The following is a 24299-nucleotide window of genomic DNA, read 5'->3' on the forward strand; positions in this document are numbered from 1 at the left end:
TAATATGGATAAGTTGTTTCTAGCATCAATATGTCACAATTTATATCTCAATATGCTGCCAATATAGTGCAATTTACCATTTTTACAAGTTGGCATTCATTGCCAAAATGCTTCAAGCATCATTGTATGCAAAATATCAAATTCTCAATTTTTGTGTGCTAGATTGGTCTAGCTTAAAGTCCTATTTCCCTTGGTTTTTAGCTTCTGGTCAAAGAAGAAAAATTGTAGCTCTATGTCTTATTGCACGCAGGGCAAAATTTCAGGTTATTCTGAGTTGTATAGACCAAGATATGGTCAATTTACTAAACCTGGACAGATTGCACCTTTAGAGCAAAATTTGGTCAATTTTAGGTCAGTTTTGGTTCGGCAGTTTTTGTACCCGAACTTGTGCAAGCCATTTGACTTGGTTTTGGCCATTTCTGGGCTTTGGTATCTTCATAAGAATTGTAGATCTATGTCTAAACTAACCATGGTAAAAATTTCAGGTCAATTGGGCCTGTTTTGAGTGAGTTATGGTCATCCAATGGACTACTGTTCATATGGTCAAAAATCTGGGTTGCAAGGTTGCTAATCCAGATTTGGTCATTTTTAAGGTCAGTTTCTAGGCAGAATTTTGGCAACATTTCTACATGAAAGTTGGCCTATTTGGTGTCTAGTTTCACCCCCTATTGACCTCATACCAATTGGGTTCATAGTTTGGCACTTATGGCCTAATTTATGTACTACCTTCACACACAACCTGCACAAAGCACATACACTTCCAATTTGATATTCCTTCTCCTCCTCATTTCTTCAATATTCAATCAATAAAACTTCCATATATATATATATATATATATATATATATATATATATTGTACACAATTCCAGCAACAATTTTGGGCAGAATATTCAAGTGCTCAATGCACACAATTCACCATTAATTCAACATTCACTTCCACCAAAATTTAACACATCTCAATGTCAATATTACACATACACTTCAACATAATCATACTTTAATATCACTTACACTTGCTGCCCACAATTTAACTTTAGCATATTTCATTAATAACTACATGTTCACACACAAATTTATGCTATTAGGGGCTGCCAAATATGGCAGTTTGCTCAAGGCATCAAAGTTCCATTTCACACCCTTAATTCAAACACTACATGCATATACTTAGATACAAACTTACTACAACTTTCATTTAAATTAATCAATCTTCATTTCCATTCATTAGAAGTAAAAATATCTCAAGCTCAACAAAGGTTCATGGCTGCCAAAAATGGACAAGTCCATTTCTCACTATTTCTTTCATTTCTCTTCACCAAAATACTCACCTCAACCTAAACACAAGGTTTACTAAAGCAAGGGAGAGGTTTTGGACACTTACTACTTTTGAAGCTTATCAAAACTTCACCAAATCTTGCTTTTCTTGTTGCCAATATCTTCCCCAAGGTGAGTAGGCAAGCTTTAATGAAGGAAAAAAGTGGAAAGGATGGCTTGATCATGCACCCATAGAGGTTGCATGTGGGGTGGCCATGGTGGAATTCATTTCGGCAAAGTAAAATGGGATGATGAAGAAGATGATGGTGAGTGCTATCTGCTGTCCCAAGGCTATGATAAGGGTCCCAATATCCAAGTTAGTGGAGCACTAACTTGGATTTTAATGTTAATTATTCAAAGTTTCATAAATTGGATTTTATCCCCCATTTCTTTCACTATTCTTATAATGTATCACAATTTAATTTTTCATGACATTTTCTAAGTGCAATATCATTTATTCTTAATGGACATTGAGGTCAAAAGGCAACACTAGGTGTCAAATGACCAAAATACCCCACTTCGAGTTATATTCCCGATTTTTCGATAACACCGATTTTTGTCTGTTTCTCGATTTTTCATTTTTCTTTGTACTAATTTATTAATTTTTTTTTGATATTTCTAGTATCAATTACATTTCAATAAACCTTTATTTATGTCTCAAAATTAAATTCAGAGGGTTCCCCGCGGTCCTGGGGTCAGCAACGGCCTTCCTAGTGCAGTCACCCATCGCTGCGGTGCTGGCTCGTTTAACTTAGCATCATTTTCTCTCTTTCATTTTTGTTTGATTTTTATTGTATTTTCTTTTTATTTATTTCATCATTATATGTCTGTTCACTATCACCGAAGTGTAGTTCTAGACATCCTGACTTGCCTGGACTGTTATTTGACTACTGGAGCAATAGAACGTACAGAACACGTATAGGGAGGAATGTTACACAAATTCATTCACATTGCAAATAGTACTTAATTTACAAATACAGATCTTAATTTACAAAAAGAAAATTTAAAATATCATTATTACAATTTATTATACAACTGCTCAACTTTACATTAATACATAAGACATTACAGTATTTACATCAAATAACTACAAGGTATAATTAAATACCCATACAAAAAGATCGGCGAAGGCCTTGCCAATTTAGCAGCTCACTCTGCTGCTTTATCCGTGCCCTTATCTACGACAGCAAAATAAGCTATTGCTGAGTATAAAAATACTCAGTGGTGCACAATAAAAATTTAAAATGCAATACATAAAACATTTATTGACAAATCACAAATTAAATATTTCAAAATTATCAAAACTCATTATAGCACAATTTTGGTCAAACAATTTAATAAACATAGCGTTGCCAATTCATACACAACTTAAGCCATGACACAAAATTTTCGATCAATGCCGCGTTGTACACCACGACAAAGCAATCTACAACCCCAATAATCAAAATCAATGAGGGAGGTGGCTATTTAGCTAATGAGTACTCATCCTATCTACAATCTCAACTGGTAAACCAGAGAGGGAGGAAAATAATTAATCTCAACCCCATAAATAGAGGAGGAATAATAAGGCACTGTCATGCTAAGTGTGAATCAGAAATCAATTTAAAATAATTTATTCAAATATTGCATGCAAAATCAAATCAATTTCCAAAGTCACATTTTCATTCACAAAGTGGCAACACAAAAGTTCTTAAACTCATAATTAACACGGAAATTTCATAGTGCACAGTAAATCAAATTTTCAATGAGAAAATGCTTAAATAGGGTTTATTGTGCACAAACCTGACGTGAGTCGCCTCTAAGCCTTGACTCAGTCTCTTAGACCTTCCGAGTCTTTTTCAGTTGAAACACGAAATTTATAGTATCTCAGTATCTTTGCCTTACAATAATTCCAATAATTAATTCATATATGTTCAATTCTAGCCCCAATATGCTTAAACTTATATTCTTGAAAATTTTCATATTGAGGTTACTATTCATGGTACTATTCAAGTCAAAATATTGACTTTCTTATGCTTAATAGGTATGGAAAATCCAACTATACTCACATACCACATTTTGGTTACCAAACTTATTGGTTTTGGTCATTTTCTAAAAACCTAAGTCTTTTAGGCAAACTTTCAAAATTTCAGTTTTGGTGACCTATTTTGCACTGATCCATTGGTCATGTTGCTGTTAGAATTTGGCCAAGTTTTCTTCATAAAAATTGTTCCTTATTATCTTAAATTTATTTCCCTTTTTGAATCACCCCATTTGGAGTTTTTTAGCTCAAGTTATAGCCATTTAAACATGGCTGGCCGGATTAGCCTAACCTCGATTTTCTTGGCACCAAAACTGGTTCTGGCAGTTTTAGGTCACCAACTTTGGGTAGCTAAATGACTTGGTTAAGGGCATAATTTGGGTTTGTGTTCTTCATGAAGTTGTAGATTTTATTTCTCAGCTTTCTATGTTAGTAGTATGCCCTAGAGCATATCATTTAGTATGTATCTTGTACATAATTTTATTAATAAAAGGCATTTCCACTTTTCCGTTTACATAATATATTTATGTGTAATAGAAAAGGTCCATTGATATTTTGTTAGAAATATTATTCTTAAGTTGTTAAGAATATGAGTGACAATATTTCTAGCACAAAGTATCATAAATAGGTTCACAATCGAGGATACTTCATAATAAGGACATGACTTATCCAGAAAGATTGTATTCATGTTTGTTCCCAAGTTATTTATATGAGATATAAATAAGATGGAATGGTGAGTCTCATGCCATATAACAAACTTGGTAGGCACTTATAAATGATAAGTAGGCCGAACCAGTGACACTTATGACAAGCACATGGAGTTTACTCTTGTCAATGTTTTGTCATAAATCATATCAGTGCATATAATCTTTAGACACGAGATAGCACAGTTATCTTGTATATAGGTAGTTTGAGTTTGATCTGCTTTCATACTTGTACTATGTATGGGTATATGGGCATGTGTTGGCTCTGCTAGTTATATATGGAGGTAGGTGTTGATCAAGATGGAATCTGTTCCTCTAAGTAAATAGAGATAAAATCCTATGTTCATTTAATTGTTCTTGATGTTTCAAGTTCTGGCCAGACAGATAGATTTATTCGTAAAAGAGTTTCGATGAGAAAAATCTTTTAATCAAGAACTGGAATTAAAAGAGAACATAATATTCATAGCAAATGGAGTTTGACATAAACCATGACTCCGGCTTGAGTTGGGATTTTGTAATGAGAGATTCTAGTGCATGGTAACATATGATTATAGGTTCATTTAAGGTAAATCTTATTACTAATTGGGTGGCCATGGCATGCTATGCTAGGTGTTAACCATGGTCTATGAGGTTCATAAAATGATTTAGAGAAATCACTTATGGTAAGAAAGAGTTCGATGATATTAAGAGTTGATATCATGTCTCATTGCCAATTAGTGATGAGCCTAGTAAGTCACACACATACACAAGTTATCACCTATTTAAATATGATTTAATTAATTAATTAAAGAGTTTAATTGATTAATTAAATAGATTTGGTTTGCAATAAAATTGCAAAGTCCTAGCATGACTTGAAACCAAATCTAGATTATTGGATGTGTAGTATAAATTAAATTTATATTTAAAGTGTTTAAATATGAATTTAATTGATGAGAAATTAATTAATAGAGATTAATTAATTAATTTATATTTGATATAAATTAATTAGAAGAAGAAAATAATTATTTTGGGTTAAGAACTCAAAATTAAGACACAGGGCATTTTGGTCATTTTGCGATTGTGACACGTGGCACCATGAGATGGTGACACATGGCATAACACATAAGCTTGCCAAATATTTTTAATCATGTAAGATGATTAAAATCAAGATTAAATATAGGTTTGACACTTGGCACAATGTGATTGGGTCACTTAAACCTAGAGCTAATCAAAAGGTGACATGTGGCTAGGGTTTAATGTGTTAACCTAGCTATTTAAGTGGGGTTATGAAAAGAAAACACAACCAGCAGCCTCTCCTCTCATATGTCACGCCACTTTGAGCCTCTCCAGCTATTTCTCTTCATCTCTCATCAATTCAAAGAGATTAGCCATCAATCTCTTGAATTAAGAACACTAGAAATTGTTTCTAGTGTCCTGTTTGCATCTCTAAACTCTTAAAAGGCAGAACTTGAATATCTAATTAATAGAAAAGGCTTTAGAAGCTGTTCAAGGGCTGCCATAGGTGTTCTTGGTGTGGACAAGCTAGAGGGACAACATCTGGTGTCCTGAAGACGAATCTCAAAGGCGCAGACATGCTGCAGCACATCAAGAGGTTAGTGTAATCGTTCTTGATTTAATATAGGGTTCTAAAATTAATCTGATTAATTTTAAAATCTTAAATGGAAAATACAGATCCAAAAACATATTAAAAGAGTTTTAATATGTTGTTTATCATTGAAATCAAATAGATAAAAATAAATCTTGCATGGTGCATGTGACCCTAGGTGAAAATTTTTGAATTCAATGGTATAATATTGTGTTTTTCACGCTTCCGTTCCTTCAATTGGTATCAGAGCCACTATATTTGCCATTTAGATTGTTGATTATATGATTTAATTGTGTGATTTGATCATAAGATGATTGATTCATTGCTGGTTGGATTAAGAGGTGTGGCGTCACACATGCTGAAGCCACCAATGGTGGCGGCAACAATGGTTCCATGGGTGATTCAAGGTTTGGCTTTTAATTCTGCAATTGTTGTATGATCTAAGGCCTATTCTTTGACTAATTAAAGTGTTTAATTAGTTGTTTTAATCACACAATTAAATTATGATTCAAATCAGAATTTAAAAAAAAAATGTTTGAATGTGATTCAAATCTGAATTTTAAAAGTTGTTTGAATGTGATTCAAATCTGAATTTTTAAAGTTGTTTGAATCATATTTAAATCTGATTTTTTAAAATTGATTCAATAAAATTCAGATCTGATTTTTTAAAAAATATTTGAATGTGATTCAAATCTGATTTTTTAAAAAATATTTGAATGTGATTCAAATCTGAATTTTTGAAGTTGTTTGAATGTGATTCAAATCTGAATTTTTAAATTTGTTTGAATGAGATTCAAATCTGAATTTTTAAATTTATTTGAATCATATTCAAATCTGATTTTTAAGTTGAATATGAGATATTCAATTTAATATAAGTATGTATGTTTTATTTAATTGTTAAATAGTGATATGCATGATGGATGATCATGGACTATAAAAGACCAATGTGATTGGATTTATTTCTTTTATGTTTCTTTGGGATTGTAAATTAATTTATTTTAATTTATTTTGGGCATATATTATTAAGTTTGTAATATTTTTGGGTTGTAATTTCATTTATTTAAGTTCTTGTAAATTCGCCTTGGTATGCCAAGGATTACTATGTAATATTGGATTGCAAGAAGTTCAAGGAGGTCAAGAGCATTGGTGGGACCGTGGGAGGAATTCAAGATCAAGTGTTGATTATGTACTCCTTCAGCAACTCTTGTAAAATGAATGAATGAAATGCACCTAGGAATGCCCTGATTCAATTCTTGGTGGCTCGAATTGAATCCTTAGAAAGTCCATGATCATACCATATTTATCGCTTATCCATGAATGCATGAGATGTATGGGAATGTATGCAATTATATGATATATGCATGCTAAATGGATAATGTGCAAAGTGAGACCTTAATAGTAATTAGGATGGCTATAAAATCTTCCAAACAAATGATTAAGTTGGAAATGCTATAATTAAAGTAATTATAACATAAGCCCTCCATTGGGGCAATTATTTTAAGAAATTTTAAATAGTTGCATGAGATGCAATTAATTTAAGAGATTTTCTTAAGAATAATTGTTAAGCATGAGATGTTGTAAATATGTAAATGGTTTGGTGGCCAATATTGGATGTACCTGAGGACATTAAAATTATTTGCATAATTACTGGCTCAATGGGATCAACTTAACTAATGCAAGATAAGTCAATATTGGATGTACCTGAGATTTTGAGCATTAGGGGCTAGTAAAAGGATTGAACCTCACATGAGATGTGATGGGCAAGGAGTTGCTCACTTATAGTTTATTGTAATTCCAATAATGGATGTACCTGAGGATGATCAATAGAATTATAAGAATTCAATCACCCACTAGAAATTCATCCAACTAGGATTTCCGTTTTCTACTTTGGAAGTGTAGGATTCGCTAAGTTAGTGGGAGGACCAATTTGATTAAAAGACCATAATCATTTTGGTTAATTACATGATACATTTACTAATTAATCTGGTTATTTTCTGCAATTAATTTTTACGATAAAAATGAGCACAAAACAACCACCACCATCCAATATCCTTGCAAGCATACTTGATCACAACAGTTGACAGGACCTAATCATGCGATTGGCTAAGAAATTTGAAACTTGTCTGAACCTTGAACATATAGGATATGTTCTATATTCAAATGTTCTGGTCCCTTACCTCCGGAGGCCACACAAGAGGAACATGATACTTTGGACAAGTGGAAGGAGCATGATATGAGAGCTAAGTGTTACATGCTTGCTTCCATGAGTAATGAGTTCTGAAGCAACATGAGAACATGCAGAGTGCTAGTGAGATCCTCCTTCACCTACAAGAGTTGTATGGTGAGCACAGCAGGAATGCTAGGTATGAGATATCTAAACAGTTATTCCGTATGAGGATGTCTAAGGGACAGAATGTTGGGGATCATGTCCACAAGATGATTCGGCTGATTGAGCAGTTGGAACATCTTGACTTCAACATGGATTTCCAACTACAAACGGATTTGATCCTTCAGTCCCTTCCTGAGTCTTTTGGGAATTTTGTGACAAATTTCCATATGACTAAACAAGAATGCACCTTAGCCGAATTACTCAACATCTTTGGTTATTGCCCAAAAGAATATGCCAGCAATAAAGAAAAAGAGGTAGCTTTGGTTGCATCTTCTTCTGTGGAAAGTCCAACAAGAAGAAAGGCAATAAGAAAAAGAAACCTCAGATTCCTGGTCCTTCCAAGAAAATAGCTAAACAGAAAAGTAAGACTAAAGCTGATGGAGGCAAAGGAAAGTGTTTCCACTGCCAACAGGAAAGTGTTTCCATTGCCAGTAAGAAAGTGTTTCCACTGGCCAGAGTGTAGCAATCTAAATGAAAGCAATGCCATGGTGAAAACCAACTCAAGTTCAAAATATACTTGGCACTTAAGGTTAGGTCATGTTTCATAAGATATGATTGCAAAATTGGAGAAAATGGGGATTCTTTCCTCATTGGTCTCTGAGCCTACTCCAACTTGTGAATCTTGCCTTGAGGCAAAATGACTATATCACCCTTTGTTGGACAAGGGCTAAGAGTGAAAATATTTTGGAGCTAATACATAGTGATGTATGTGGTCCATTTAAAGAAATGGCTAGAGGGCTTTCATTATTTTATTACCTTTCTTGATGATAAATCAAGGTTTGGGTATTTGTATTTGATGAAATACAAACATGAATCCTTTGAAAAGTTTAAGGAATTTAAATCAAGTAGTAAATCAAACAGAAAAAATATTAAAGCTCTTCGATCGGATCGTGGAGGTGAATATTTGAGTTTTGATTTTGATGAATACTTGAGAAAGCATGGTTTTGTTTCTCAGCTGCCTCCTCCAGGAACGCTACAACTGAATGGTGTATCTAAAGGAGAAATCGTACCCTATTGGATATGGTACGTAGTATGATGAGCTATCTTGATATGCCAATCTCCTTTTGGGGATTTGCATTAGAATCACTTTCTATATTCGAATAGGATTCCATCAAAATCGGTTTCTTCCACACCTTATGAGATATGGCATGGAAGAAAACCAAGTCTTAAGCATGTTAAGATTTGGGGTTGTCGACAATTATATCAAAAAGTGAACACGATAAATTGGAGACCGGATCGTAAAAGGTCGATTTGTTGGATATCCAAAAGATAGTTTTGGATATTATTTTTATTTGCCTACTTCACAAAAGGTCATGTGATAAGTAGAGATGCCACATTTCTTGAACAACGGTTTGTTCAAGAAGGAGGCAAAGGAAGGCAAATAGAGTTAGAATTGGAGAATTCGACCAACCAGCATCGGATGGATATAGATCCATCTAGTCAACCTATACCCATTGATGAAACATCTACACTGTTCCTCGTAGAACAACCAGGTATCTCACCCACCGGTGAGATATGGTTTTCTTCATGAAGAAGAACAAGAGTTGTCTACTCATGAAGAAGTAGATCATGGAGATAATCCACTTACCTATGACGAAGCTATATCAGATATAGACTCTTCAAAATGGATGGATGCGATGAAATCCGAGAGTGATTCCATGTATAAGAATCAAGTTTGGGATCTTGTTGACCCACCTAAAGGTGTTGTACCTATAGGGAACAAATGGGTTTTCAAGAAGAAAATTGGTTCTGATGGAAAGGTAGAGACCTATAAGGCAAGGCTAGTAGCGAAAGGGTTTCGCCAAAGGCAAGGAATAGACTATGAGGAGACTTTCTACTTTGTTGCCATGCTTAAATCAATTAGGATTTTATTAGCAATAGTGCATACTATGATTATGAGATTTGGCGGATGGATGTCAAAAGCGACTTTTCTCAATGGATACATTGAAGAAAACATTTTCATGGAACAACCTAGGGGATTTGAATCCCAAGATGGTTCCAAGGTATGCAAGCTAAAGCGATCCATTTATGGGTTGAAACAAGCTTCGAGGAGTTGGAACATCCGTTTTGATGAAGCCATTAAATCTTTTGGTTTTATAAAAAATGAGGATGAGCCATGTGTATATAAGAAGGTTAGTGACAGTGCTATCACTTTCCTTGTCTTATATGTGGATGACATCGTTGATGGGTAATGATACAGGTATGTTGACGACTATAAAGGTATGGTTGTCAAATACATTCTCCATGAAAGACTTAGGGGAGGCAACCTATATTCTTGGGATTCGCATCTATAGAGATAGAGCGAAAAGAATAATTGGTTTATCCCAAAGTCTATACTTGGAAAAGGTGTTAAAGAGGTTTAACATGCTTGATTCCAAGAGAGGATTGTTACCAGTGAGACATGGTATCCACCTTTCTAAAGAGATGTCTCCAAAGACACCTGAAGAAAGAGATAAGATGGCCAGGATTCCATATGCTTCGGCTATTGGAAGTTTAATGTATGCAATGTTGTGTACTAGGCCGGATATCGCATATGCTGTTAGTTTGACTAGCAGGTATCAATCCAATCCAGGTTTGGAACACTGGATAGCTGTCAAGAATATCCTTAAGTACTTGAGAAGAACTAAGGATTTATTCTTGATTTATGGAGGTGGAGACTTGCAATTGGATGGTTATACTGATTCTGATTTCCAATCAGATATCGATGATAGAAAGTCTACCTCTGGATATGTGTTCATTTGTAATGGAGGTGCAGTCAGTTGGAAGAGTTCCAAACAGAGCACGACTGTAGATTCCACTACAGAGGCTGAGTATATTGCTGCATTAGATGCTGCAAAGGAAGCTGTTTGGATTAAAAAGTTCGTGACAGAACTTACAGTAGTTCCTTCCATTGAGTCAGCAGTTCCATTACATTGTGACAACAATGGAGTAGTCATACAGGCTAAGGAACTAAGGTCTCACCCAAAATCCAAACACATAGAAAGGCACTACCACATTATCAGAGATATAGTTGGGCAAGGCGATTTAGCCATGCAGAAAATAGCATCAGCTGAAAATCCAGCTGATCCATTCACTAAGCCTATGTCACGCACTCGCTAGACCGACATCTTGAGAAGATAGGTCTAAGATATTGTAATGAATGGCTCTAGTGCTAGTGGGAGATTGTTAGTAGTATGCCCTAGAGCATATCATTTAGTATGTATCTTGTACATATTTTTAATAATAAAAGGCATTTCCACTTTTCCGTTTACATAATATATTTATGTGTAATAGAAAAGGTCCATTGATATTTTGTTAGAAATATTATTCTTAAGTTGTTAAGAATATGAGTGACAATATTTCTAGCACAAAGTATCATAAATAGGTTCACAATCGAGGATACTTCATAATAAGGACATGACTTATCCAGAAAGATTGTATTCATGTTTGTTCCCAAGTTATTTATATGAGATATAAATAAGATGGAATGGTGAGTCTCATGCCATATAACAAACTTGATAGGCACTTATAAATGATAAGTAGGCCAACGTTGACACTTATGACAAGCACATGGAGTTTACTTGTCAATGTTTTGTCATAAATCATATCGGCATATAATCTTTAGACCTGAGATAGCAGATTATCTTGTATATAGGTAGTTTGAGTTTGATATCGCTTTCATACTTGTACTATGTATGGGTATATGGGCATGTGTTGGCTCCTGCTAGTTATATATGGAGGTAGGTGTTGATCAAGATGGAATCTGTTCCTCTAAGTAAATAGAGATAAAATCCTATGTTCATTTAATTGTTCTTGATGTTTCAAGTTCCTGGCCAGGACAGATAGATTTATTCGTAAAAGAGTTTCGATGAGAAAAATCTTTTTATAAAGAACTTTAATTAAATGAGTACATTATATTCATATCAAATTGAGTTTGACATAAACCATGACTCCAGCTTGAGTTGGGATTTTGTAATATAGAGATTCTAGTGCATGGTAACATATGATTATAGGTTCATTTAAGGTAAATCTTATTACTAATTGGGTGGCCATGGCATGCTATGCTAGGTGTTAACCATGGTCTATGAGGTTCATAAAATGATTTAGAGAAATCATTTATGGTAAGAAAGAGTTCGATGATATTAAGAGTTGATATCATGTCTCATTGCCAATTAGTGATGAGCCTAGTAAGTCACACACATACACAAGTTATCACCTATTTAAATATGATTTAATTAATTAATTAAAGAGTTTAATTGATTAATTAAATAGATTTGGTTTGCAATAAAATTGCAAAGTCCCTAGCATGACTTGAAACCAAATCTAGATTATTGGATGTGTAGTATAAATTAAATTTATATTTAAAGTGTTTAAATATGAATTTAATTGATGAGAAATTAATTAATAGAGATTAATTAATTAATTTATATTTGATATAAATTAATTAGAAGAAGAAAATAATTATTTTGGGTTAAGAACTCAAAATTAAGACACAGGGCATTTTGGTCATTTTGTACAGTGACACGTGGCACCATGAGATGGTGACACATGGCATAACACATAAGCTTACAAATATTTTTAATCATGTAAGATGATTAAAATCAAGATTAAATATAGGTTTGACACTTGGCACAATGTGATTGGGTCACTTAAACCTAGAGCTAATCAAAAGGTGACATGTGGCTAGGGTTTAATGTGTTAACCTAGCTATTTAAGTGGGGTTATGAAAAGAAAACACAACCAGCAGCCTCTCCTCTCATATGTCACGCCACTTTGAGCCTCTCCAGCTATTTCTCTTCATCTCTCATCAATTCAAAGAGATTAGCCATCAATCTCTTGAATTAAGAACACTAGAAATTGTTTCTAGTGTCCTGTTTGCATCTCTAATCTCTTAAAAGGCGGAACTTGAATTTCTAATTAATAGAAAAGGCTTTAGAAGCTGTTCAAGGGCTGCCATAGGTGTTCTTGGTGTGGACAAGCTAGAGGGACAACATCTGGTGTCCTGAAGACGAATCTCAAAGGCGCAGACATGCTGCAGCACATCAAGAGGTTAGTGTAATCGTTCTTGATTTAATATAGGGTTCTAAAATTAATCTGATTAATTTTAAAATCTTAAATGGCAAATACAGATCCAAAAACATATTAAAAGAGTTTTAATATGTTGTTTATCATTGAAATCAAATAGATAAAAATAAATCTTGCATGGTGCATGTGACCCTAGGTGAAAATTTTTGAATTCAATGGTATAATATTGTGTTTTTCACGCTTCCGTTCCTTCATTCTACTGGTAAAATTTCAGGTCATTTGGACCTGCCTAGCCCAAGTTATGGCCAAATGAACAAACACTGTTCATTTGGTCATTTTTATACAGGGTAGAACACCCAATTCCGGATTTGGTCAATTCGTTTACTATCTTATGGTCACTTTCTGGGCATGATTCCTGAATGAAAAATGTGTCATTTTGTGTCTAATTTCATTCCTAATTGGCCTCACATCAATTGGGCTGGTAAATTTTCAGTTTTGGTCCCTGAAAGGGACCTTGGTCATGCTACCTGCATAATGACCATGTCCAATCCGAATCTCCATTTGATTCCAACACTTTCAACATACCACAATTGGTCATACATGACCATTTTTCTACTCAAACTAGGTCAAACACACCATTTGAGAAATTCTCAAATTTTTTTCTCCCAAACCCTAGGTCCAAAACCCTAACTCATTAACTTTGTTACATTTTACTAAATCAAAACATATAAACATAATTTCTCAACTCATTCAAGCTTTCTAACATGTTTAATTCAATCAAACTCATGCAAATCATTCCCCTACATAAGCTGGCCGAAATTATCATATAGTCCTCCAACAATTGTTTTCTTTTCCATTTTTCATAATTTCTAAGTTTATTCAACTATAAACACAATAATTAAACTAGAAAAACAAAGTTTAGCTTACTAACCTTTCTCTTTGAAATTCAACCACCCAAATCTTTCACTTTTCTTTTAAAATTTCTTGATCAATCTTCTTGTCTAGTGGTAATAGCAAGTTTTCTTTAGAAATTTGGGGGATTTATATCCACTTTGGGGAGTTTGAAAAGCTTGAAATCAAGCTCTAATGGAGGATTTTGAGAGAGAGAAGGGAGAGATGAGAGACGACAATGAATGAAGATGAAGACCAAATTTCTTTTTCAATTATTTTTGTTTTATCCTCATTTTTGACTTGGTCAAAATAAATTCATTAATTCAATAATTATTTATGAGGTCATCCATGATGTCATGGAAGGTGATGTCATAAACTTTTTCTTCCTCATTTTTTTTTCTTTTTCTTTTGTATTTATTTTTCTATTAGCTCTTTAATTTAATTCTTAATCCTAAAATTTTCTTTTTTCTGATTTTATTTGGCAGTTAGGTCAGGAGTTAGCTCCAGGGGTCAATTAACCAAGTTGCCCCTCACCAGTTCGATCCGGTTTGCAAATAATTCAATATTTCTTCTGGATCCCTGACCTAATTATTTGACCTGTTTAACCACTCTTTTTTGTGATTTTCTCTTTTCCACTGTGTTCGCAATAGTCCTAAGGACCGTAGCATTTCATTTTATGATTCGAAATTTGAGTTTAAATCGACCTCGCAATCCTTCTCGAGGTGGTCACCCATCGCTGTGACTCTCGGCTCATTTAACCTCTTATGTTCTATTTTTCTTATTTATACTTAACTAATTGACAATTACTAATTATTTATGTTCAAGGCTTCTCTAGGTGTCTTAGATGTAGTTCTAATCCCCTTAATTATCCAGACTGACACTAGTCACCAGAATAATAAAATATACTAAGCAATGCAAATAGGGGTGTTACAATTCTCCCTCCCTTAAAATAAATTTCGTCTCTAAATTTTACCTGGTATCAATTTCTGAACAACTGTGGGTGCTGTCTCCTCATGTCCTCCTCTCGTTCCCAAGTAGCCTCCTGGCCCGAATTATGGTTCCATAGCACTTTTACCAACGGTATCTGCTTATTTCGTAGCTGCTTCACCTCATAGGCCATAATCTCTATGGGTTCTTCCTCATATGTGAGGTCTGGATTCACTTTAATTTCTTCCACTGGTAGTACATGAGATGGGTCTGATTGATACCTCCTCAACATAGACACATGGTAGATATTATGTATCTTCTCTAACTCTGGGGTTAGTGCCAAACAATATGCTAAAGGACCCACTCTTTCCAGAACCTCATATGGCCCAATGAAATGAGGACTCAGTTTTCCCTTTCTGTCGAATCTCATAATCTTCTTCCAAGGGAAAACCTTGAGGAATACTTTGTCACCCACTACATACTCAATATCCCTTCTCTTTAAATCAATATAGGACTTTTGACGGTCTGATGCAGTCTTAAGTCGATCTTTGATCACCCTGATCTTCTCCTCGGTCTGCTGAATAATTTCGGGCCCAACCATCTTCCTTTCACCTACATCATCCCAACACAGTGGAGTTCTACATTTTCTACCATACAAAGCTTCATATGGAGGCATCCTAATGCTTGATTGGTTGTTGTTGTTGTAAGCAAATTCAATTAAAGGCAAGTGTATGTCCCAACTGCCCTTAAAATCAATCACACAAGCCCATAGCATGTCCTCCAAGATCTGAATCACCCTCTCAGACTGGCCATCTATCTGTGGATGGAATGCCGTGCTGAAGTTCAATCTAGTTTCTAGGGCTCTCTGAATACTACCCCAGAATCTAGAAGTGTACCTAGGATCTCTGTCAGATATGATGGATACTGGCACTCCATGCAGTCTTACTATCTTATCAATGTATAACTTGGCCAATCTTTCAAAACTATAGTCTATCCAGACTGATAGAAAATGAGCAAACTTGGTTAGTCTGTCAATAATGACCCAAACTGCATCATGACTCTTCTGTGTCCCCAGAAGTCCCATCACAAAATCCATCGATATTCTCTCCCATTTCCATTCTGGTATTGGTAGTGGATGTAACAAACCAGCAGGTACTTGGTGCTCTGTTTTTACTTGTTGACAAGTTAGGCATTTGGAAACAAATTTTGCCACATCTCTTTTCATATCCATCCACCAGTAATGCTCCTTTAGCCCTCTATACATTTTTGTACCACCAGGGTGCATGGCAAAAGGAGACTCATGTGCTTCCTTCAAAATCATTTGGAACACACATTCTGCCCTGGTGTAGCAGTAGACCATCATCTCTTATTGAGAATTCTGGTTTCTTGCCCTGCCAAACTTCTTCTAACAGCTTTTGATACTTCTGATCATTCTGAGCAGCCATTCTGATTTGATCAATCAACACTGGCTGTACATGCCATGCAACTACTGTCTGCCCCTCATCATTAATCTCTAAGCTGGCATGTAATGATCTCAACTCATGTACCATAGATAAAAGAATAACCTGTAGACTTGCCATAGTCTTGCGACTTAAGGTGTCAGCCACAACATTAGCTTTCCCTGGCTGATAGTCTATCAGACAATTATAGTCTTTTATCAACTCTAACCATCTCCTCTATTTCAAAATCAACTCTTTCTGAGCGCCCAAATACTTTAAACTCTTATGATTTGTGTAGATGTAGCACTTCTCCCCATACAAATAGTGTCTCCAGATCTTAAGAGCGAACACAATAGCTTCTAGCTCCAAGACATGTGTTGGATAATTTCTCTCATGCTGTTTCAGCTGGCGTGATGCATAAGCTGTGACACCCCTTACCCGTGTACAGTATACCCGAGTAAGTAATGCCACATGGTGTACCGGCACACTCTAATATTCCTCAATTAATTTATATCATACTTTTGCATATAATTTATGAAATACAATTTGTTTAAGCCATTTATCAAAAGTATTATTCATTTAAGGTTCCGAAAATTTTAAAGAAAATCCGGCGGAGTACCGGCTAAAAATGGAGAAAACCGTTCTTCGGAACCTGTTAAAAACACTTCCAATAAACAAATTCATTCATTCTCAACTTCAATATCGTCACAAAACTCAATATTAAGATTTGAACAATTTTTCAGTTTCAGGTTTCAACAACCTTTTCATTTCTCAACATCCATTTCTCATATACAAGCAATAAATACATGCTCAAATCTTGCATTCATAGTCATAACTTTCATTATTTACATAAACATTAAAATATATTACATGAGTTCAAGTACATATGAGAAAATACAAATCTGCTACAAAATATCAAAATGACAAAATGACACCTAGTGCCCTACCGATGCAATCGCAGTAGTGAGGTGACACGGACACCGAGCGTAACTGCGGATGGACTCACCACCTGTGGTCTACCGGGCTCACGGTCGGAATCTCCAGATTACGCTGGCGTGGCAAAAGCAACGCGCTAAGCAATAATGCTTAGTGGTGCAATAATATAATAGAAGAAATTGGCAAGAAAATAAATGTGTATGCAAAGTGTATGCTTTCTTTGTTTGATTTTGGTATATTCATTAATTCATTAACTTTGTTCACTTTTATTCATTTGGTTGCCCCAAGTAACCTACACTAGACGATCGATGGATAACGGGTAACCGCACTGGGTACCTAGTACCTCGCCACACCATCGGTCACATATGCATCTCCAGGCAAATGCAGAGCACTAACAAGTCAGAATAATATCGGCACAAGGCCAAGTCTCAATGCAAAGTCGAATGGCTAAAAGCCATGAAATCACAGAATGGCATTTTTGCCATGTGCGATCGCTAATCGAACCCTATTGCCATGCAAAACTATCCAAACCAAACTTGATCGGTAAACTATGGCATTTGAAACTATTAAATACGTCAAAATGGGAATATCAATTTTTAGTGGAGTTACTATTAATAATTGGTCAACAAAAATGTTGACTTTTAGAATAAAAATGTGTACATCAACTTTGGCACTCCCAACATACCACATTTGGTGTTTAAAACTTGTTGGCATTAAGTGTTTTTGCCATTCCAAAGTGTAACTCAACACAAACAGATTTTTCAGTTTTGGTGAGTCAACTTCACTGTTCCATTAGACACTGTTACTGTTGGAATTTGAGGAAATGTAAAACATGAAAGTTGTTCCCTATTTTGTCTAGTTGAATTTCCTTTTTTGAATCACTCCATTTGGAGTTTTGTAGCTCCAGATATGGCTCAAAAACCCAGGCTGTCCGGATATGCAGTCTGCAGAATTTTACCATATCTACAGTGCATGAACAGTGACTTGAGTCACTTGGTTGAATGGGTTCTGGCCATAATTTGGGGTAGGTTCCTTCATGAAAGTTGTTTGTCTATGTCTTAAATTGTTGCTGTAAAAATTTCAGACCAATTGACCAAATATACAGTGACTTATGGCCAAATGAACAGTTACTGTTCATTTGGTCAAATTCTGCAGAGGCAGTTTCAGGGTTCCGGATTGTGGCTGAGTTTTGACCCTTTTGCTTTGGTCTTTTGGGCATGGTTTCTTCAGCAAAAATGTGCCATTATAAGCCTAGTTTCATGTCCAATTGGCCAAACATCAATTGGACAAGCACAGCCCAAGTTATGGCAGTGCAAAGGGACTGAAATTTCAGTCCCTATGCTGCTGTCCATAGGGCAGTTTATACTTTCACTTTACCATCTCATTTTTCAGTTCTAATTAGGGTCAACCTACCTAAAATGGTCACTAATTGACCATTAAAAAGTTCCCTAACCATTTCCTAAGCTAAGTCACAATTTCACCTACACAACCCTAATGTCCAAACTCATTACTCATACACTTTGATTAACATACTTACTTAAGTCTCCATGCATATTAATACTTTAACCATGATTTCCAACCATTCTAAGCTTATCAAACAATCAACCTCAATCTCCCATAGGGCTGCCTAAATTCTTTGGTAGAGATACACATGGATTTGTTTCATTATTTCACAATTTTTCATTCATTACAAGCATAGATCATGGAACTAATGAGTTTTAAACTTCATATATGCACTAACCTTGTTTGGGCAGAATTTCCAAAGCCTTAAACTCCAATTTCTTCCTTCTTCTAGGCTGCCAAGAGACCATGCAAGGTACTAGAACAAACTTTAGTGAAGCTGGGTTATGATTTTAGGGTGAAACAAGGTAGGAATTTGAGCTTGCTTATTTGAACTTCAATGGAGGTTTCTAGGTGTGTTTCGGCTGGGTAGGGAATGAAGAGGGGCTGCTGCAAATTTTGGTAAATTTAGTATTCATTTAGTCTTTTATTTAGTTAGTCAAAGGGTGGTTAAATTGTGATTGGTCCAAATAACCTTAATGACATCACCATGATGCCATAATTAAGCTTTTTTCCTCATTTTCTTTCCTTTTTTCCACTACTCATTTTCAATTTGATTTCTAGTAATGTTTATTCATATTTTATGTTATATTAATTATTTACTCAACTGGACAAGTCGGCCAAAAATCACCTCGGAAGGCGAAATGACCAAAATGCCCTCCGTTTGGCTTAACGGGTCAAAATCGTCTGTACCGATTGAAAAATTTTTCTAGGTATTTTCTTGGCATTCTAATGCCATGGGAACCTCAATTACCCTTCTCTGGAGTCCCAAAATTATTTTATAATTTTTCCCCTGTCTAGGGCTCCTCGTTATGCAGAACTGCAACTTCCTCCGATGACCCATCGCTTGGGCACCTACTGCTTGACTCGATTGTATTTTATTTCTAAAATTTTTACTAAATTTTTCTTATTAGTATTTGAGTTAATTATGGTTCCTGACTTTAGTTTAAATATTTTTCCGGACATTCTAGCTGTCCAGACCGACACCGGTCACCGGAACAGTAGGATGTACGGAGTGGTTATCGGAGGGTGTTACAACTCTTCCCCTCTAATTTAAATTTCGTCCTCGAAATTTACCTGATGCAAACAGTTGAGGGAACTGTTACCTCATCGACTCTTCACTTTCCCAAGTTGCCTCCTCGGTGTTGTGGTGCCTCCAAAGCACTTTCACCAATGGAATTTGCTTGTTCCTCAATTCTTTTACTTCCTGAGCCAGGATCCGTAGAGGTTCCTCTTCATATGTCAAATCAGGCTGTATTTAAATTTCTTATCTGGAGATGACATGCGAAGGATATGATCGATATATTCTTAGAATAGACACGTGGAACACATTGTGGATATTGTGGATCTCTTGTTGTAAAGCTAGCCTATAGGCCACTGGACCCACACGTTCAATGACTTCATATGGGCCAATGAACCTAGGGCTTTACTTACCTTTCCTTCCAAACCTCAATACCTTCTTCCCTTTTGACACCTTGAGGAACACTTTGTCGCCAACCACATATTCTATTTCTTTTCTCTTGGTCGGCATAAGATTTACATGCATGCGAGGCAACCTTCAAGTTGGCATTGATTATATTCACTTTTTCCTCACTGTTTCACCGTGTCCGCCCTACCAGTTGTCTTCTCCCAATTCAGCCAGACACCTGGAGTTCTACATTTTCTTCCATACGATTGCTTCATACGGCCATTTGAATACTAGCTTGGTAGCTATTGTTGTATGCAAATTCTGCGATGGGAGGTATCTATCCCACTTCCTCAAACTCAATGACACAACTCCTCAGCATATCCTCAAGGACCTGACAAGTATTTCATGTTATTGTTATCATTTCAATTCAATATTTGTATCAATTTCATGGGTTTCAATTGTTTACCTGGATTACTCTTTCTGATTGCCCATCCGTCTGAGGATGGAAAGATGTGCTGAAATGGAGTTGTGTACCCAAGGATTCATGCAATTTCTTCCAAAATCTCGATGTAAACCTTGGGTCTCGATCGAATATGATGGAAAGTGGGATTCCATGCAATCTAACTATCTCACCGATATACACCGCTAACCTCTCTAGTGAGTAGTCACCCTAATCGCAGAAAGTGTGCTGACTTTGTCAATCTATCCACTATTACCCATGCTGCATCATGTTTCCTCTGGGTGAGAGGCAGACCACTTACAAAATCCATGGTGACCCGATCCCATTTCCATTCAGGTATGCGTATAGGCTGTAGCAAACCCGATGGAACTTGATGTTCTGCCTTGACTTGTCGACATGTCAAGCATCTAGTCACATAGTCACTATGTCTTTCTTCATACTGTGCCACCAATATCAAGCTTCGTGTCATGATACATCTTTGTACTTCCAGGTGCATAGCATATACACCGGTGTGTGCCTCTTCGTAAATCTTGGCCTTCAATTCCCCATTATCCGTACACACGTCTTCCTTTGAAATACAGACACCCATCCGCTTCGCCTCATAGTCGCTTGCTTTTCCTCTCGAGATCTTGCTCATAATAGCCAAGAACTTCTTATCCGCTTTTGCCCATCTAATATCTGCTGAGCAGGTGTTTGGCCTCACTTGCAACTCACCAAAATAGCTCCATCTCGAACCAATGATAGACGGGCATTCAATGATCTCAAAGTCGTGATGGACTTTTCGCTCAAAGCATCAAGAACTACATTTGCCTTCCCGTGATGGTAGTCAATTACAGTCATAATCCTTCAGAACTCAATCCATCGCCTCTGCCTAAGGTTGAGCTCCTTCCAGGTTGGCAAATATTTCAGGCTTTTATGGTCAGTGTTAATATAGCACTTTTCACCATACAAGTAATGCCTCCATATCTTCAGTGCGAAGATAATTGCTGCAAGCTCTAGATCATGGGTAGGGTAGTTCTGTTCATGTGGCCTTAACTGCCTGGAAGCATAGGCGACCACCTTCCCCTCTTGCATCAATACACACCCCAGCCCATTATGTGAGGCATCACTATAGACCACAAAGTCCTTCTCGACACCGGCCGTTAACACCGTGCCTCTGTTAACATAGCCTTCAACTTCTCAAACTGGTCCGACATTTATCATTCCAAACTGACATTCTTGTGTAACAACTTGGTCATTGGAGCAGCTATTAGGAAAATCCTTCACAAATCTCTGTAATACCCACTAGCCCCAAGAAACTTCGACCTCGATTGTGTTTCTGGGAGGCTTCCATTCCATCACTGCTTCTATTTTCTTGGGATCCACCCTAATCCCATCAGCTGACACTATGTGTCCAAGGAATGCAATCTCATCCAGCCAAAAGTCACACTTGGACAACTTAGCATACAGCTTCTTTTCTCTCAGGGTTTGCAGAACAATTCTCAAATGCTCATCATGTTCTTCCCTAGGTATTTTCTTGGCATTCTAATGCCATGGGAACCTCAATTACCCTTCTCTGGAGTCCCAAAAATTATTTTATAATTTTTCCCCCAGGTCTAGGGCTCCTCGTTGCGAGAACCGCAACTTCCCTCTGGTGACCCATCGCTTGGGCAGGCACTGCTCGTTTACTTCGGTTGTATTTTATTTCTAAAATTTTTACTAAATTTTTCTTATTAATATTTGAGTTAATTAGGGTTCCTGACTTTAGTTTAAATATTTTTCCGGACGTTCTAGCTGTCCGGACCAACACCGGTCACCGGAACAGTAGGATGTACGGAGTGGTTATCGGGAGGGTGTTACATAAGCAATGAAATTTTGATCTTGCATCAATACACAGCCTAACCCATTGTGAGAAACATCACTATAAACTGCATATTCTTTACCCGGTGTAGGTAAAGTCAGGACTGGAGACTCAGTCAAACACCTCTTCAATTCATCAAAACTCTGCTGGCATTTATCCGTCCACTAAAATTTCACATCTTTTCAAAGTAATTTGGTCAATGGAGATGCCAATATGGAGAATCCCTTCACAAACTGACGGTAGTATCTAGCTAAACCTAAAAAATTGTGAATCTTAGTGATATTCTTGGGTGGTCTCCAATTAAGGACAACTTTTATCTTGCTAGGATCTACCTTAATACCTTCTGCTGATACTATGTGCCTCAAAAAGGATATCTCCTTCAGCCAAAATTCACACTTCGATAATTTGGCATATAGTTGTTTCTCCCTCAAAGTTTGTAGTATAATCCACAGATGTCTATCATGCTCTTCTGCACTCCTCGAATAGACCAATATATCATCTATAAACACAACTACAAACTGATCTAGGTATGGTCTGAAGATAGTGTTCATCAGATCCATAAAAGCAGCCGGAGCATTAGTTAACCCGAATGGCATAACCAAGAAATCATAATGGCCATAATGGGTTCTAAAAGCAGTTTTAGAAATACTTTGCTCTTGTACTTTCAGCTGATAATAACCTGATCTCAGGTCAATTTTGGAAAACACAGCTGCACCCCTCAACTAATCAATCAAATCATCAATGCAGGGCAATGGATATCTATTCTTTATTGTCACCTTATTCAACTGCTGATAGTCAATGCATAACCAGAGAGTGTCATCCTTCTTCTTTATAAACAACACTGGCGCTCTCCAAGGTGACATGCTAGGGCGGATGAAGCCCTTGTCAAGTAGGTCTTGCAACTGCACTTTCAATTCTTTCAATTCTGCTAGAGCCATTCTACATGGTGTTATGGAGTTGGGTCCACACCAGGCATAACCTCAATCTCAAACTACACTTCTCTTTCTGGAGGTAATCCTGGCAATTCAACAGGAAACACATCCGAAAAGTCACATACTGTGGGAATGTCCCTCAATGCTGGACTACCCACTTGGGTGTCTATCACATGTGCCAAGTATGCCTCACACCCCTTCCTAATCATTTTTCTGGCCAGCGTAGCTGAAATGATGTTTGATGGCAGTAAATGCCTCTCCCCATGTATTACCACATCACCGTACAGAGGGAGACCAAAAGTGACTGTCTTCAGTCTACAGTCAATCATTGCATGATGCCTGGCTAACCAATCCATGCCCAAGATAATATCATAATCTCTGAAGGGCATTTCAATCAAATCTAATAGAAAAACATGTCCTTGGATCACCAAAGGACAGTCTCTATAGATTCTGTTGACCCTAACCTCCTGACCTAATGGACTAGTTACTAACACATCATAGTCCATTTGTACACACTGGATAGCAGTAGAACACATCACACTAGCACTGACATATGAATATATGGAGCCAAGATCAAACAACACATATGCATCTTGGTCAAGGATAGAGAAAATACCAGCTACTACATCTGATGTTTCAGCCTCCTCTCTTTATTTCATGGTATAGACTCTAGCTAGTGCACCACTTGGTTCTGGCTAGTTAACAGTACTTTGACTTCCAGGAGTGTTACCAGGAGCTCTACCTCTGCCTCTACCTCGACCAGCTAGCTGTGACCCTCTAGGTGTAGAGACTTGGGTTAATCCCTCAGATGTAGCAGAAGGTCTAGATCGGCGTGGACTAGTACAATCTTTAGCAAAATGTCCACTCCCTCCACAGTTGAAACATGCACCTG

Source organism: Hevea brasiliensis, chromosome 17 (genome assembly GCF_030052815.1).
Source record: "Hevea brasiliensis isolate MT/VB/25A 57/8 chromosome 17, ASM3005281v1, whole genome shotgun sequence".
In the NCBI taxonomy this organism is placed as follows: domain Eukaryota; kingdom Viridiplantae; phylum Streptophyta; class Magnoliopsida; order Malpighiales; family Euphorbiaceae; genus Hevea; species Hevea brasiliensis.